At 36.3% G+C, this 18,848-nt stretch overlaps 1 protein-coding gene across 5 annotated transcripts in view; it reads right to left on the bottom strand.

The window, feature by feature from the left end:
- Positions 1 to 17,963, bottom strand: part of LOC661312 (1-phosphatidylinositol 4,5-bisphosphate phosphodiesterase epsilon-1) — a 38,340-nt gene extending 20,377 nt beyond the window's left edge. Inside the window, exons 1-3 of one of the 5 annotated variants that reach the window (XM_015977435.2) lie at positions 17,777 to 17,963; positions 17,671 to 17,696; positions 15,109 to 15,181 (exon numbers count right to left, since the gene is read on the bottom strand). The gene's annotated coding sequence lies outside the window, so the exon portion shown is untranslated. Of the gene's footprint in view, positions 1 to 15,108; positions 15,182 to 17,670 lie in introns of all 5 variants that reach the window. The other 4 variants (XM_008192229.3, XM_015977434.2, XM_015977436.2 and 1 more) reach the window with 4 other exon arrangements.
- Between the last annotated feature and the right edge of the window lie 885 nt (positions 17,964 to 18,848).

Raw genomic sequence — 18,848 nt, 5'->3', positions numbered from 1 at the left:
CAATTGAAGTTTTTTGTTCGAACCAACAAACAAGCTCGTTAAGAGTAATTGTAATTGTGGGGAGTCATCGAACGCAAAAAACATTTCACATTTTTCAGACGGCCATCTAATGGGGTTAAAAATAAAAGTAATGGATACGTCGCGACGATCTCGAGTTACAAGCAGAAGCTCGAAAAAAGAATTGTTTCCTTAAATGTTGTATAATTGGTTTAGCAGTAAAACGGTGGTTGTAGCATTAACGCAATAAAACCGTGCTCGAATGCTTTATTCGCCGTCATTAAGTCTAATGTGGGGACGTGATAGCAACAAAATTTTTATTTTTATCACGTCAAGATTAATGAAAATACGGAGATATAGAGGATTATTGCCTCTTTACCTCGAGTGCCTCAAAGTGAATAAGAGGTAACTGCTTCAGAGATAATTCAAAATCGATATTTCTGCGGACCGGCCGTACGAAGGGCGGAAAATGAAAGAGGCATTATTGTACCTTATGTCTGTAATATAAACACTAATACCGCAGCTTATTATCAAGAATTCCATCGGAAGGAAGTCTCCTCTGCGTCCCCTATATTTACATTTCCTATACGAGAAACGTATCCCACTAAGCCGCTGTATTAAGTAATATTTTAGAATTTGCGGGACTTCTTGCATGAGAATTGCGGAATTTAACGTCCTGAATATATTTCGCGCAAGTTGAAGGCCGTCGCGGCTTTTCCCGATATATTTTTATTAAAATTTTCGCCAGTTCATGTTTATCAAATCCAAGTCATTACAATTCTAGACCCTTCTTTGATCTCCTCACAGTTGAAGCGGCGAAAAATCCATTTCAATTAGTCGTCCCATTGACAAAAGTGTAATCTTTCCGTTGTATGTATCTTTAAATCCTGGGAGCCGATTGTCCACATAATCGAAATGTTACACAAGAGAGTATTCTTGCTGCGAAAACGTCCGAGGGAATAAAAGTTGGACGAACAACGTGACGGTAATTGATTGAAACGCAAATAAATATCTGTTGATAGCCGCCTGTTTAGCTTTGAGGATATCTTTCGCATTAATCATCTTGAAATCTGAGCCCCGATAAATCAGTCGCGTTAGCAACACCTCTGATTTTGTGCAATTACAAGAAATTTCCATCCGCATTGTTTGTAATGCTGGAATTTATTAATTTATTCTGTTTCCATCAACAAACACGCAGTTTATTTACATTCTGGACAAATTGGCGCAACGCCCTGCGATTTAATTTTTCCCAAATTAAACGGAAACGTATACACAGGTGCCCCAGTTTTATTTCACTCGATTTCGTAACCGAGAGTTCCTTAAATTGAGGCGTTTTAACTAAAATTGGATCGTTCAATTTTGCTTGGTTTTTGTTCAATCTTTCAGTTCGCTCTGCATGGTATGAAGATATTCCATAACAAGTATTTACTCAGATAATCAAATCGCACTACTGAGCCATTAAAATACACAGTTGAGACGTAGAAACTCGAGAATAAATTTGCCGGAGCGAAATAAAGTTGCTTAAAAGGCAAAATTCTAGCCGGGTAATTATTGCGTTGCAGTTTTACCCCCAAATTGCTTGTCACTTTCAAAGTCTCGTTTAAATTGGGCGAAAAATAAAATGAATCGTCTAGGTTTTGATCTATGCAATTTTGTTGCGACGGCAAGGAAAGCTTGTTAAAAATGATGATTGTGTAAAGTGCTTTTGGAAAATGAGGTCATTAGTTATTTATTCAGGTTACCACAAAGTTGAGTCAACCAACCGAAAAAACAAAGATGTTATAATCAATTTTCATTTCTGAATCAATTATAAATTCATTACATTTTCGGACAAAACACATGTATTTTTTCGGGATTTTCCGAGGGATCTGCTAAAATGCGAAATGATTAATCATTTGTCCGCTTTAAAAATTAATTTTATTTCCGCCTTTGCCAAAAGTTTACAACTTTTATAGTTGTATAAGTTTCTCAACTTTTATAGAAATTCCAAACGTGATGGTGAAATATTGAAATATATTAACCGGTAGTTTATTTCCGTTGTATTATTTTAGAGAAGCGCAGTCTGGGTGAACATCCAGGTCCGTAAATCATAATTTATTTTCTCCTGCTAAATAAAGCTTCCCGAGTTTATTTTTTCAAACCACTTATCGCTGACACTGTCCCCAACGTAAATGATTTATTATTAATTAACGAGGAAGGCCCAGTTTGTGGAATCTCTACAAACGATTCAACACAGACAGATAATGCGTTCCAAGATTCCAATATCGATAAACAATTTGTGTTAACTTATTCAAAAATACATAAAGGAAGCAAGCGAGGTCTAGGCTACCTTTTAAAGCTAGCCGAATAAATTAAATTGTAAGGTAGAAGCGGAAGTTGGGGCACGCAATATGCGTGAGCGGCGTTTAAGGATGATTTTTTCAGGAATTTGCATAATTTTCAGACTGAAATTTGTGTGAGTGGAAGCATGTGATCCATGTTACGAGACACAATGAGTTAAGTTCGTTTATGTTTCGGAGGAAATAATAGTTTTTAACGCGAAATAGCGATTTAATCTAAAATTAAACGCGAGGTATTTATCTGGGGGTAGAGATTTAAATTGTTGTGGAAATAGCCGGTTCCTGAATCATGATTTAGAGCAAATAGAAGCCAATTGAAAATAAAATGATAAAACTGAACAATCGTGCGAGAAACGGAATTTTGATATTAAAATTGTTTGAGTTATCGTCCAAAAATAACGTTCGAACGGTTTACGCTCGCACATAAAACAATAAAAACGCGATATAAAATCGGCTTTTAAAATACTGACCTACTTCAAAGATGTGGTGCATTTGGACAAAAACTATCGATAAATCACCATCATTTAGAAATCCCATTTAGACAAATGAAAATTCTCTCAAATCTCCCCCGCTTCGATATTTTTCAAATAATTTCGATGATCATGTTTTCCAACACATGACATTAATTAAAAACCGAGCGAACACAAAGCATCCTCGCGGCTAAATAAACCGGGGTCAAATGCAAGAAGGTTGGAGTGGTTTAATTGAAATTTTGATTTGCGATTTTGCCCGGGATTAGATACAGCTGACAGAACAGATTCAACTTTTACTACAAATCAATTATCGGTCACTGGCAAAAAGAACGAAAGCCTGGAAAATTTACTATCTCGTTCCGAACGCCAAATCTGTCTACATAAAAATGTACAACTTTTCAACCACTCGAAAAAAGAAAACTGCTATAACTCCGCTCGTAAAATATTGCCCTGTCTTGTAAAGGATTTCACAGATCGCAAATTTGATGAATTTTGCCACATGAGAGGGCACGCGGATTTCAAAGAACGTTAGCCTTTTAGAAAGAGGAGTAAATACATTTATTTCGGGATGAGCCACTGACATACCCTTCCAAACCATAATTACTGACTGACTGAATCCAGAATTATTTTATCTTCGACTTGGTTCGACAAATGGATAAATCTAATTACAGGCTGTTTATTAGGCGTAATTAAAGGACGCAAAAAGAGGAAACGTTTTGTGAGCGAAAATAGAGAAAGAAAACATCGATTTTACGAACAGTTCATTTTACTCGTAACAGAAATTTCGGCCTGGAGCAGTCCATTTCCATTTTAGATTTTGTCCATCATAAAAGAACATAACAAAAAACAGTACTAGATTTTCCCCGTTTTTCAAATAATGTACTAAGCTTCCGATTTCGCCAAAAAAGCGCTTTGTTTTGTAAATATACAGCATTTATGCATTATCCTGTACTACTGTTTTCACAGTTTTATAAAAATTCTGGCTATTTTTAGTTCTCCGCCAAACTTTAATGTGACGTGATTGCAAATCGATGATTTTCTCTTAACCCGTAACAGGATTGTAGACTTTATCAATGGATGTGGAAGTGAAACGTGTAAGAGAAAACAGGACTAACTGCAACATAACATGAAGTCTTAAATGATCCAAAAAGCAAAGTTTGTTCTCCTGAAATAAAAAGTTTGGTCAATAACCTTCTCTTCCCGCTGAACTTTGCTCAAGCTAAAAACACACAACCAGTATTAATTAAATAAAAAAGTTCTTTAGCTTCCAATCATCATTTTTCGGGATCGTTGCCACGTCCTTTGAAGTAGATTAACTAAAAATTATTTAAAGCATAAATTATGTATGAGATTTTGAACAAAATCAACATTTTCAGCGATCTCGTGAGAATTTTCCATCTGCGAACACACCTAAATATTGATAAAATGGAAATGGTTGGATCATGGGTGCCAGCAAGGAGGGATAATTATAGGAAAACTCCGACCACTTAGAGTGTTGATATGAGTTTCTAAATTAAGATTTTCCCGAAAGAGTCACTAATCCCAAGTCTCGTTTTATTTTAAGAGCAATTTCGGGACAGATACATGGCCCCATTCAGGCCAGACCAGCTCTCTACAGCCCCTAATACATTCAATGTGTCTAGGTCACCAGTTGTGTTTTAAATTATTCGATCAGCATCGATTGCTTCATTTGTGTTAATATATAAAATCAACACATGACAAGCAAACATCGGCGGGTTTTTGCAAGGTCTGCACGAGTGGAAAAACTTTTCCGGAAAACTGTCACACATTTGTGGAAAAACTTTGAGGTATGCAAAAAGTTTAGTGGGAACCCGAACAAGTCTTTAATAGACTATAGTTGGACAAACACCAGCTCAAGTATTTGCAGCGACTTGAACAATGGCAATTAAAAGTTGTCCAGAGTTCTGTGTGCAGCTGACAAATAAATGAAGAGGAAACTTTTATTGCACAAAGTCTAAGACTGCAATCCATTTTACAGTTAATTTCTTTATTAAAGACACTAAATCGAATGAGTTCCCCTGCGGTAGCTTTCCCAAATTAATTACTCAACTTCTTACGAATCAAAAATTCACGCTTATTTGTTCTCTGAAAATTGCGTTTACTCAAAACTCGAGTTTTTCCTGTGGCTTTTGTTGATTTTTTTCATCGACTTAATTTACGTTCCGGTAAAAATTTCATTACGCGTGTGAGCTAAAATCAGGTGTTTATTGGAACCCAAATTTAGGCTTATCTTATCACTGCCCCAGAAATCTGTTATATATTTAAAACACAATGAAAGCGGCCGCAAATGTTTTCTGCGAAATTTCGCCAACTCCCCTTGAAATCGATAAACATTCCACTGATAAACCGTGATTTCGATCCACCGTCAAAACAAACTCCTGAAAAAATATTCAAATATTCACCGGAGATATCGGTGATGCTTGTATTAAAATTGGAAATGAGGAGGGTGGCCCATACATAAATCATGCGAGAAGCGAAATATAGCTCCAACTCGTTCAATAATTATTTTTCGGACGGTTTATTTCGAGAAAGCATCAATCAGCAGAGATGAACTTTCCCAAAGGACAATAGACTTGAAGGCTTTGAGAAAAGTTAAGCTTTATAAATAGTTTGAGTAAATGAAATAAAAGTATTCTCATGTTGGGCTAGTGGACCGTTTCGACCCAAAACCGCAACACATAATTTATCAAAAGAACACTCGAATCGTTCGGAAAACTTTTATTTTTCTAATAATAAGTCGCCAAGTGGCCGCAGCTTTCCAAGCCAATACAAAGTCATACATTACTCCAAAAACCAAGGTTAAGAACTACAGTTGTTTTGTTATCCGTAACAGGACGTTTAACAAGTGTTTTTGAATTATCACAAGAACAGTTAGCTATTAAGTAGTAACAGTGAGTTTACCTTTGGAACGCCTCTTGTCTAGTCTAGATAAAGCTAGCACAGTTTTCAATAATTTCAAGCCCACTAAAAATATTCAAATGAACCACGAAACCAACTTGAACTTTGTAATTTATTTTTGTTTTGGTCAGGGAAGGACTCTGAAAGGATTTGATTACAAATTTATATGCAAATTGAGAGGGCCTCTCAAGATGTTATTCCGGGCTGGTTCCAAGTGACTTAGGATTTTAATATAAAGTTGCTTTTAGTGACTGCATCAACAAATCCATTTCATATTCGTATCTTCCATTAAACTGGGGTGAAAAAATCGAAATCAATATTTCATTAGAGCTGAAAATAATTGACTCCTAAAAAATAAACAAGAAATTAACAATCTGAAAAGTGTAGCGCAGCTCGATTTATTTTTAAACTTATTTTTAAAGCAAGTGTAGTCAGATTGTAATCTGTCATAAAAATTATTAATGCGGAGTTTTATTGCACATTAATATAACTAAAAGCTTTCAAGTTTAAACGATACTGCGACTTTATTCTGTGCATATGTTTCCGATTTTTGCATTTTCAGACCTGGATATACGGGTAGTACATGCAAAAATAAATAGTTTAACAAGAATTTCAAGATAAAGCGTCTGACTAATGAAGTGTTCTAGTAACAATTAAGTAATAAAAATGATCAAAGGCTTCCTGAAACAGCTTATTTGCTCTGAAATTTTGTTGGAAAGTCGCCTAAAAGTGCCCAAGTGTGTGAAACTAACACTATTATTAATTCGGAATGATTTAATTTCGTGAGTACATTAGTATTTAAAATTTTTGGCTGATGATAATGGAGGCAACAGACAGGTTGTGTCAAGTGTGGTTTTAGTTCGAATATCATAAATCTTTAAATGTCACCGTATTTTCGTATCGTTATAAATAGCTTTTTAATTTCCGATCACATCGAAATTATCGATATGGTGTTGCTCCCAGGGATCATTTCGGACATTTCTGATGGATATGTAATAATAATAAAGCAAATCATTGGCAAGGTTAAAAACTTTTCTGCAAAAATAAATCTCTCCTCCTGAAGGAAATATTTAGCTCGTGATTGGTTATTTTTGGATGGCAGAAAGCCAGTTTTCCTTCGCCCGATATAGAAAAAATAAATCATCCAAATTTGATGCAGACAAAAATAGAGCCACAACCGTGTGAAAATTCGGTACGTTCTCTAGATTGATTTTCGGGTGCAAGAGGTCGATGTCATGCCTTGAGCCATAAACTATGCATGGTCCAGGTGCGTGCTTGCAGGTGGATGAAATTGGTATATGACTAAATAATAGCTCAATAGCTGTGATCTCGATGAGCAAAACGCAAACATTTCGGCGAAACGCGATTTAAATAGCGCCATTTGTGAAGCTTTTATCCGGCTGCTTTAAAGTGCAAAGAGATTTGTCTGTATTCGGAAGGAATGGTGTGGTTGTTGAATTATCCTTTAAACATGCTATTTCAGTTTGGATTTAGTTGTAAGCCCTTATTGTCTGGCGAGTTTTCACAATGAGCGAAAAAAGTCACCAACAATAGTGGATTATGGTTTTGTCAAAAGAACAAAGTTGCATTAGTACTCGCATGAATTATAAATCGGGATCCAATCTAAATTGACAGTGAAGAGGAAGCCGGCTCTAGATTCGATTTCTATTGTCTCCCAGCACATAGTGCCTATTTCGAAGGAGATTGTTTCACTTGCTGATAAATTCGAGCCGGGCTTTTGACTGAAATATTGTGTTTCAATCATTAAATCGGAACTAACTTTTCGACCGCTTTCAGAGAAAGCTGCTAATTAAAACTTCACTCCAAGTCATTTGTTCGGGCGACTTCCTAGTCCCATCCAGATGTACAATCTCAAATTAACTTGCATTTTTAATGGCAATTGATTCGATTCCCCACAAACAAGCACAAAATTAGTTAAATAGCTGATAACTCGACTTTATCAAAAAGCGAACACTGTTCCACGTGCCAAGCCTGCTTTAATGCATTTCGTGTCGTACAAATGTTAGAACTCTCGAATGAACAACAATCCAATTATAATCGATGTCATCATTCTGTCGCCACAAACTATAATTATGTTGCATCATCCATGCTCAAAGTACCTGAGCCAATGCAGTTCACAGTTACAATCCGTAAAATTAATGAAACATCAAAGACACAATTTGGGATTTTTGCGAGACAAACCGATAAATTTTCCTGGTGTTTTGAATATTACAGATAAAAAATCTCCACATTTACTGGGGCATAATTTTAAATCGATTTATGGGTTAACGACTACTTTTCGTGTTGCAATCAATAGAGCCATCAGGAGCCGTGTCTGCCATTAAATATAAAACATGGAGTATTATTTTTACAGACGACCTTCCCGAATAAATTATTGCAACCATCAATCTTCCACTTCAAAAACAACCTGTTAGGATGCACTAATAATTAAAAGTCTGCCTGATTTTTCAGATTTTGTGTTATAGAGTGGAATCGTGAAATGGAGGCCGGTGAAATAATATGCTTAACAAGACACTAATGGTACTAATGAGGGGATAAGAAAACGGCGCTCGGCTCTTAATTGTGTTAATGATTGTAATAACTCGTCTAGATTTTTGACAACTGTTTATTCGGGCCATTAAGTTGCACAACTATCGAGTAAACACAATATAAAATAGTAAATAAAATAACACAGTAAAGTTTGGCCGTGTTAAAAATAATTTGTTTGTTCGGCCGAGTTTAAGAGGTAATTCTTTTACAATTCGAGACGCTGGTAATTCTTGCACATTTCAAATTTATTTAAATTCCGGTCGCCTAGCCAAAAGGCGTGTCGTTACTTCATTAGCATTGTTGAAAAAGGTCTTTATTACTTGTGACATTGTGCTTTTAATTGCATTGTTGCACGAATTTCAAGTCGCACGGGGAAAACCGGAAAAACAAAGAAAGTTTCTTTCTCCTCCCGTTAAAATTTCGTGACTTATTTGAATATAATAGCCGTAAGAGAATAAACAAGCTTTAGAATTGCGTAGTAGTTTTTTGAGGGGGTTGGTATTAAAAATCGCCCTTTTATGACCTCTTCTCACGCAGCCTTAACCATTCATAATTTTCTTGGTTGTTCTGTTATTCATACCTTATCTCATTTTGCAGTAAATGTGGCATAAACTGTACTAATGCGATGAGCGATAAAATGAACACAACAAAACTTTTATGTGTTTACAGATGGCAGTGGAAACATCAATAGTTAACACTTCCACGTGGAACGCTTTCTTTATCTAACTAAAAATACCTTCGCCCATTTATGCGACCAAAACGGATTTTAACGAACTTGACTAATCCAATTACCATTTCGGCCCGAAAACCTACATGCACTCGTTAGAAATTTTAAAAGTGTTTCGGTTTTCGAATTTTTAATGACTGAGCAAACAAAATTCCGCCCCTAATGAGTCATATGAGTCGAATCGATCCTTCAGGATTAAGTAAATCTTTTGCTAACAAAAATAAATTCATTACAAACTAATTTTGCGAGCCAATTAATTGATCAAAGCGTTAACTTCCAGCCAAGTTAATATTCACAGTTCTCGAATTGAACTGTTTTATTGATGCCCCACGAACAATTCAGCAAAATTCCTGCAATGAAACTTGGGAACAATAGATTGCAATTTCTAATGCAATTAATTCACTAACTTACACAGTTTTATCTTAATGAACTGCACTTCCAATATAACTTTACGAATAAACGCCGTTAAGAACAATAAAGTGTTGGCTGTTTTTTTGATTTTATTTCGGTTTTTACATTGAGCTAGCAGCGCTCTGAAAGGTTCAATCTTTGGGGGAAACTCTGCTGTAAAGCCCCCGGAAATCAAAATCCGCCACGTCCGTTATAAATCCAATATAAAACAAGCCGGTCGAAGAAAAATATATAAGAGGTTGGCCATTAGGGTTGGATTTGCTCTACCGTCATTAATATCACTTTGTGGTGCTAGGATGTGTCACCTTTTCACAATTTCTATGTCCGAAGTTGTCTGTTTATGGTCTCGTTAGTGAAACGCCACGTGTTTGTCACATTTTCCGCTGAAATAACAAAGCTTAATCCTGGCAACGTCACTTTGTCCCATGTTTTTGGTTAATTTAACCGTCGCTGGAAAATTATAAGCTCGATTTTTTCGTCGGCGATAAAGCCCATTTAGACGACGACTAAACAAAGCTTTTTTTCTAAAACCGTGTAAAAGATATTTTCATGCAAATACATCCTTTTGTCATCGCTCTACGTCTATGCTCGAGTCTTATCTCTGTCTGTATTGTTGAGGGTAATATCACAAAGAATACAATTAGTGGGATTGTGCGAATATTAACATATCGCCTTGTCACATCTATTAGTTGATTTCATTTGCCATTAAAGCTGTGACATTTAAAATAATAGCTCTGGGTTTAATTAATAATTTTAATTAAATTTTGAGGTGAGCGAGGTGTCTGGTTACGCGAAAGTGATTTATGTATCTGAGAGTATCGCCCTTTAAAGATTGACCCTCTCTCGAGTCAAGTGCCCTTCCGTTACTGACTGAACGAACATTTATTGAAAGATGAGAAAGTTTGCGAGCATGCGATAAAAGGAACTTTTCTCGAGAGAGAGAAAAAGCCCTTTGAAGAAGGCGAAATTATCATCTTAAAGAAGTAACTTTGCAAATTTTATTCCATCCATTAAAATATTTAACACGATTATTTTTCCATATACCTAACTCGATCATTTATCTAACAAAGTCGCCCTCCTTTTCATCTCAAACATTTTGTCTCAAAAAACGCGGCTTGAGTAATGGAATATTTAATTTAATTACTTTATTCAGCGAATTACTCGCGGCAGGTCAGACGCGACGAAAATTTCTACGACTTTTTCCAAAGTTTTGCAACAGAAGGCAAAATTTTTGCGCCACTTATAGGCCAACACATTTCCATCTAAATGGCTCTTTTTACGTTCACACAGTTCGGCCGTTAAGGCCATACATAACTTTGTTCCAGTTAAATGAAATGGCAAATTGTGTGCCAACAAGCCAGGCCATGTAATGTCGCAAAATGCGCTTGAATTGGAATATAAATAATTCTAATAAGGAGTACAAACAAGCGCGTTGGAAATAAGAAAAGCAAAGATTAATTTTAATGCGCCTTTCACAACAACAAGAGCCGGAACCCAACCGAACACTTTTACTTTAAAAACTGACAAATCCCGGCTATTTTCGGCTCTTGAACGTGTGCCAACCTAGACATTTTAAATAAACGAAAACAGGAAATCAATCAATGTGAAGCCGAGATTCGGATTTTTTCTTCCCCGGTCAAGTTCGCACAATCAATAAAAAATACAAGTTGTTATGTCGACACATAGATTTAGCTTTCGCTCACAAAACAATGCGATTTGAGAATTTTCCACCGGAAAAATTTTGCCAAGACGCAAGGTCGCCCAGATGCGCCCAAAACTTGGCAAATGTACGCATTTTAAGCTCAATTAGTTCGGCCAGATTGGAAAAGTTTGGAGATAACAATCGCCTGCTTTATTTGCATAGAGCCACTCCATTATTAGATTATGAAACCCGTCTTTGACTCGACTATTAATGAAATTCCATTTAATCGGCACGGAAAAATGCCATTTGTTCGCAACAAATTAGGACATTTTTAGTGAAATTTGTATGTAATAAAGACGGAAAACGCGCGCCATTTGCGTGTAAATGAGCTTTATGTTTCGAAGCTCCTTATAAGGCAAGCTTTAGTGTAAATATTTATGCCTAAAACGCCAGAATGAATTAAATTCTTCTCCATGATCTTGAACTTGGGGGCATCGGATCAATGAAGATTATTATTAAGTTGTTAGGAAAGTTTCAATCATCTCGCATTAATGGACACAATTGAAATTTCATAGCGTGTTAATAAAGAACTGTGCTGGCATTTCTTGGACAGTTTTTGTTGTTTCGCATTGCCTAAGTTTGCGGATCCAGCCACAAACTTTAACAATTATATTTTAGATCAATATCTCCCCCGAATTTTCCGCTTATTAATTTGCCAACTTCCGAATTAGAGATAAACAAACCAGAGAGCCTTTCAAACTGATTATTTTGTTCTTGTTGCCTCTGATGGCTGACTAATTCGATTAATTGAACCACTGAGGACTCACTAAAACCTGTTGTAGTCAACATTATTTGCTTCACGTTTGATTTGAGCGTTTGTTTGGCTTAAATTACAAATGCAATGCCGTTAATGAGATACATTAAACAAACGTTTTCAATAAACTAGTAAACTTAATGATCTGTGATCGTCACCTTTGCGCTTCGATTCCAGCACAAGTTTGCTCAAAATTCACAACAATAAACTCGGGCTTGTCTAATTTGTCACGTTTTCCATATTAGCGAGACATTGTTTTCACGTCGTCTCTTTAATTATCCAGCACTTAACAATAAACACGAATGCCATCTGAATTAGCGCTAGTTTACAAATAAATAATCACATTTTAGAGGAGAATCAAAAAATTGCGTGAGAAAATTACTTTCGCTGGATGAAGATGAGTCTTCGTCATGTAATCTTTTGTAATGTAGAACGACAGGAGCTTTGGCATTGTTTGAAAATTAAATTAGCCAGATTTGTAAACTCATCAGCGTTGGAATAAATCATCATGATGGAATAAAAGCAGTCAACAGTAACCAAATACACCAAACGCTTGTAAATCGATAATGTTGAAAATTTAAATTAGAGGGTGCAACACGTTTGATGTAAAATAAACGCTAGTTATTTCATTTGTATCGATCGCCAATATTTGGATAATTTACCCGCAATACATTTGTTTATTGGAGGAGATGTTTTCCTAAAATTGGTAAAGTTTAAGTGCAGTTGTAGAAAATGAAGCGGGAAATGTATCAGATACAGGATGGAAGCACAATGGGAGACAATCTCTTCAATTTGAAAGGAATGTCACTTACAAACGAGGTCTCGTTTAATGTTCGATTAGCTGAGAGACTTAATTTGACACGATAAAATATTGTTGTTTCACTAAAACGGAAAAACAAAGCTTGTCTAATTTAATGCAACAGCTGGAATAAAAACTTGGGGAAGTTTCGAAAGATAAAACCTACAGATCAATAACAAGTTAGTTTCTTGTTGCCGCAAATGGAACAGACTTGTGGGAAACTTACCAACTTACCTGGACTAATTAAGTCATCGTTTGGTAAGCTTTAACTTCCAAAGAAAAGCAAAGCAGCTTTCTTGTTGTTCTTGGAGTTGGAATTTTAAATAACATTATTCTAATATTATGACACCAATAAATCTCCCCTAGCGGTGAAGCCTCGTTTTCCCGGGAAAAAAGAAAACAAACCATTTAGGTGTCCGGATAAAAACAAAGTGTTGAAAGATAAAACGGGAGAAGGGACTTTTGGCATCGTTTTAATTGCATTCTGGGGCGAGGAGCTTTACTGGGAAAATGGCTAATTTCAAACTTCTTTCCTAAGCTCGTCTATCAGGAGTCGACGCCGGGAATACTGATTTCTTGCATGCAAGAGTAATTTCTCGGTGCTTTAATCTCATTATGTGGCAACTGCCAGTGCTTAAAAAATTGTTGGCGTGTTGCAGTGCTCTCATAGTTGCGCGCATTCGAAATAATGGAGACTTTATTGCCGTCAATTAATTTAAAAGCATTGCTAATTAATTTAAGTTGATTATTACGGTAATGCAGTGTCTACAGCGACTTTTAATTGTGTTAGGGTGGTAACAACATTGCGGCTCTGTAATTTGATATCGACTGTGTTTGTGTGGTGTATGACACACGACAAAGACTGCACGCGTAAACTACATGCAAATTTGAGATGAAAGGTTTATGGAATTGTTTTTTGGCCTTGTTGCACCTGAATAGCAATGCAAATGGAATTTTCTCGATATAAATAAAGCACGTCACGCATTGGGGTAGGTTCACCAAAAACTTTCCACGTTTGCAATTAACTAATAATTGGATAAAAGTTGTAAAGTTCAAAGAAAGTCCTGGAGTTCCTCCAAGTTTTGTTTCTCGATGTAAATCCGAAGCTTCAAAAAGATTCCCTCGCGCCGAACGCATTTTGATACTTCAAACTTCTGAATTTTTAAACTACTTCGAAAGCTGTCGAGCTGGGGATGCTGGAAATTTAACACGTCTCGGTTTTTGCAACCTATAATTTCACCAAGATAAGCAATTTTCCTTATCCTTCCGCGATCGTCTGACCGGAAGACTATTAAACACAATTTATTATCAAAATTGACAATAATGTGGAGGTTTCCAATCTAGTGGAATTCGTAAATTGCCCTCTCGTCAATAAAATATTTGATTAAATTCTGCCGGTCAGGAAAAAGAAACGATCGATGTAAACTGATTATTTACGGCCCCACGACGAATATTTAAAGAACCATCAATTTGTGTTTTTTTACTGGAGGTGTGGGCTTTTACTGGAAAACAGTAATGACACTTTTTATTTAATTGAAAGTTCGTGATGGACTTTCCTAATTCAGCTAATTTTGTTTGTCCGAATTAATCAATATTCACCTATTCCAACTTCTACTACTACCAACAATTTCCCTAAATTTTGCTAAAAAAATTGGCAGCGATATTTTGTTTTGCTTGAATTATAAAAAATGAAAAAAAAAATTGTCTAAAGGACAGCAGTACATGGCAGACATGTTACCGGTTTATTCAACCTACTGATTGATAAAACGTTTTAAAAGACTTAATTGTGACACTCCTTCGTCGTGCTCCAAAACCATTCGTTCCACAATAGAATGTCTTAAATAATTTTTTTTACTATTATAGTGTTTATTAAGTTTTCTAGAAAAGAACTCTGTCGCCTTTTGATTTTAAAATCGTACTTGTATACTTGTATGTATACCTCCGAGCTTTCGTTGAGGGCAGTGTTGTTTGCAAGCTTTCGCCAGTTTAATTAGCCGCTTGAACTTCTTCAGATCTGAAATCTCACCAGCAGTTGGTAAAACCTCAAAATTATTCCCTAATTGCTCTAGCGAATATAATCCGCAGCCGCCCTCATTGGGGTCAAATTTGCAAAAAGGGTTGCAAAGATAACATCCCCAGCTCCAAACAAATCCCCCAATTAAACTCGCCCCTTGCTACATTTTGCAAAATTGTTACAAACCGAACCGAAATTAGCACCGTTCTTTTGTTACAACCCTCTCGGAAAAAAAACAACAAACGTGCTTGTACTCGCAAAAACCGATACAATTTTCCGGTGAATTTGCATTATTATTTACGAGGTCGTGTGGCTGGAGGTCGGTGGCAATAAATTGAGGCAGAGCTCCGCTTATAACCTATGCTTTAGCCGTGTCAAACTATTTGCTTATGCAGTAAGAGGTAAACAAGGGAGAACACTCACGTGAATCGGACGCCCACAACACAGCCCAGATCCAATTAAGCTAGTTGTAGTGCACCAGATAATGCGTTGCCTCCTACAACACAGATTGAACAAAGTGTTAGAAAGGAAAATTGTTGCAGGGTTAGTGCTGCATGCCCTCGGGATGTACTACGCTTATGAATTCGGGAACGAAGTGACCCAGTTTTACGCCGATAATTTAAACATGGAGCGATCTGTTTGAGCGCTCCCTCAAGTTTTGGAGCTTGCGGGAGTTACGCGCGATTGATCGATGACTTCGTGTCTTTTCAATGCGAATTATTTAACACGGTGGGAAAGTTTCGCAAGTTTTGCTACATTTTTTAATAGGGGGGCAAGATTGTGATTGAACGCTCTGATAAACGCTCTTTACCACCAAAGAGCACCTCGAGGATATTGCTGGCGGAAATAACTTGAATTAATTGAACTGTAGACTGTTCTAAGAAATAGGACTAGAGCTTTATAAAAAATATTCACTGTCCTTGCATTAAATCTTTGATGGCAGATTTTTTGGGATCATAACTCATAACGTCTGCTAATTTATTGGGTTAATAACATTTCAGGGCACTGAGTGATCGTAAAGTCCTCTTTATTCCTGCAAACAGTAATCGCTGCTTTTAACGAAGTACCCTAATATTGTTTCGCCCAACAGCAGTATTAGATGTGATTGTAAACAAACGTACATATTTTGTAAACATAATTTGTGTTATTACCCAATTAAATATTTTATCGTTTTTGTTGATAATTACTGAACGCTAAGAAAATTACATCACGCTTGGTTCTCTCCTCAACCATAATTATTACCACTGGTGGTTTATGAAAAATTTCCAATTAAGTCTAAATACGAGCCCGCTTGAATAAACCACACATGAGGCGTCCATAAAAGTCTCCATCTTCGTGTTGCTTTTGTTAAAAATCTCGCATGAACTTTAATAACTACGAACAGTGTTTAAAATTACGCTTTCCATTACCAAAACTTCGTAGACACGGTAATCGCGAACGCAAATCACAGTGTAATAAAAACGGGTTTTAAGAGACGTCGTTTTCATTACTCTAAACGAATATGACAATGAGTATCAGGGGAAAACGCAAAGATAGGTTTAACTGTATCTTTGGCTTTGAGGCTTCCGTTACAGACTCGTGTACGCTTTCAGTTACAAAGAATTTTCTTTCATAGACAGACACGCAACACATTCGGCGAAACTGCTGCAGGGATGCTTTCAAATTGGAACTCTTGTCCTTATTTCACAAACCCTTTTTGTTTTATTTTTAAATCAATTATAGAGCTCTGAATGGAAAGCTCTCACAACGATAAGAACGGTAGATATTTCATTTTTCAGCGAATTGCTTCTGTATTTCAGGAGCATTTAGCGGAATTGTTTCAAGTGTCAATTGATATCGATATTCAGTCAAGGAATTCCTGAGAGATATGCGAGTTTAATCAACTAGAACTTGTTCTCAACGACTAAATCGCGTTGTGATACATACAGGGTGTCCATTAACGTAAAAAAACATTTTTTTACTAACCCCTGACCCACCTAAAATTTGAAAAAACATAACTTTAGTGCTGCAGAAATTTAAAAGAAAAATCTCTGATAATAAACAAGTTATGGAGCTTTTTCGGATTTGGCAGCCGCGATATATCACACTTGATTACTTTCTTCCTGCTTTTTAGTTCGAATCATTAATTAATTTAACTAGTTGGAAACCCCATCTCAAAGTCGTAATTGTATATCTAAAATGTTACTTTTAAATTAGCTTATAATAAACCAGGACTCTGGTGGATTCACTTCAGGAAAGTTTTATTAACAACGCAATAAAAGTGTCCCATAATCCAAACCGTAAATCGTGCTGATGTTCATTTTCATGTCCTGACAGTCACCGATAATTGTGTACAAAGTATTTTTGAACAATAACATAAAAAAATAGCAGAAATGAGCAAACGAAACGTAATTATCTTTATCGGTTTCGCATACACATAGCTGCTTCAACTTTTGGCAATTTGTGTCCTTAATGAGCCATTACGTGAAAACGTTAAAAAGTAATTTAATTTTGTAGATGAAGAGTTTGGTGATGATATATGGCCCAATTAGAGTTTAACCACTTCGAAATATTAGCAATAAGTGTATTAATTCGGGACGTTAATCAAAAAAATTACAATAATTTAATCTTGGCGAATTTCATTACATGGCGTAAAAATTGTTCCTGGAAGAGATTACCAATTGTTTAAAAATGAGTCAGTGAACCTGACTAAAATAGCTCATTTTAAAGAACTTTTCGCATACACAAATAATAATCTAAATTGATTATAATCGTACTAAATTAAGCACAACGTAAACTTAACCCGCGCTGAAAAATGGACTTAGGTCCCCCAACCGGCTATAAATATTTTATTCAGCTGCTATTGTCTGTTTTATTGCTGCTAGAAAAAATATTGATCCGCACAGTTGTTAATAAATCATGACAAGATTCGTTAAAAAAACTGGGAAAAAATTTGGAGGAGTTTTATTTTTTGGGCAAAATTTTGGAAACAAAGTGTGGTCTTACCCGGTGCGAATTTTCTAACACTGACACTTCACAGGTAACGAACAAAAAGGTAAACAAGCACATTCATTGAAGAAGATTTTAGAGCACAAGGTGATGGATAACTTACGGAGTCTCTTGAGTATCCTTTGTTTAGAGCAAACCGGTGCGCAAGACGTCCGGTTGCACGCACATGATGCGCGAAATCAAGCAAGCAGATAGAGTCTATAGAGCGGTTTTATATAGAGCGGCTCTGGACAGTAGTACCACACTAACGGTACCAGATGAACGCGTGTACTGACACTGACTGACAAGTGGACACACTTGACATACAAGCCCCACTCCGACGCCTGCCCCACCAAGCGTCGTTACCATCGCGACGCTATCTGGCGTGCGCCGACGCCTGCCGTCGCACGATTATGCAAAAGTTTAGACGGACGCCGAAACCACCTCTGCCTACACGACGAGGATAATTAATTCACCTGGGGGGCATCGCGTGGGAGGTGGACGGTGCATATTTGGCAAGGAATCTTTACGTTTCATGCGTGAGGCGGAGGGATTTATTGCTTGATAAATGGGCAAGGCGGAGGTTAAACGCCGGATGGACGAGAAGAATTCAGATAAATCTTCGCGGATATTTGGAAACTGACTGTCTAAATATCCGGCCATTGCAATTAATTATACTCAATTATTACAACTCGATGTAAAAATGTTTAAGCAAAAAATTTCAAAATGTTAAATCTCGTGAAAAGCTTAGCCGTAGAATTCAATTTTCTCGAAAACTAGTAGTCGGAGAACAATGGTCTTTTTGGAAAAGATAGATAATTAAAAGAGTTTTTCAACGATAATACACTTTATAGGGTTATCTCTAATAGTTTCGGAGTTATTACTCGATAAATGATCAGGACACCAGAAATCGACCAAAATCGCGACAAAAATTGAAAAAATCAAACATCGAAAAATCGAACGTATGGATTTTTTTGAACTTTTAACAACTCTGGAGGGATGTAAAAGCATATATAAGTTCAAAAAACTATGATGGAACGAGTTTAAAAAAAAATTAATTTTTTCACCTTTTTGAAAGAAAGTGTATTACTCAGGAAATTCTACCAAAAATAATCAATATTTTAAATCTCGTGAAAAGTTGGTATAACACAGAAAATGAGCCGCTGAATTCGCTCGAACCAACCGTTTTGCTCTAC

Source organism: Tribolium castaneum, chromosome 4 (assembly GCF_031307605.1).
Source record: "Tribolium castaneum strain GA2 chromosome 4, icTriCast1.1, whole genome shotgun sequence".
In the NCBI taxonomy this organism is placed as follows: domain Eukaryota; kingdom Metazoa; phylum Arthropoda; class Insecta; order Coleoptera; family Tenebrionidae; genus Tribolium; species Tribolium castaneum.
The sequence above is the reverse complement of the archived record's forward strand: the minus strand, read 5'-3'. Positions and strand labels throughout refer to the sequence as shown.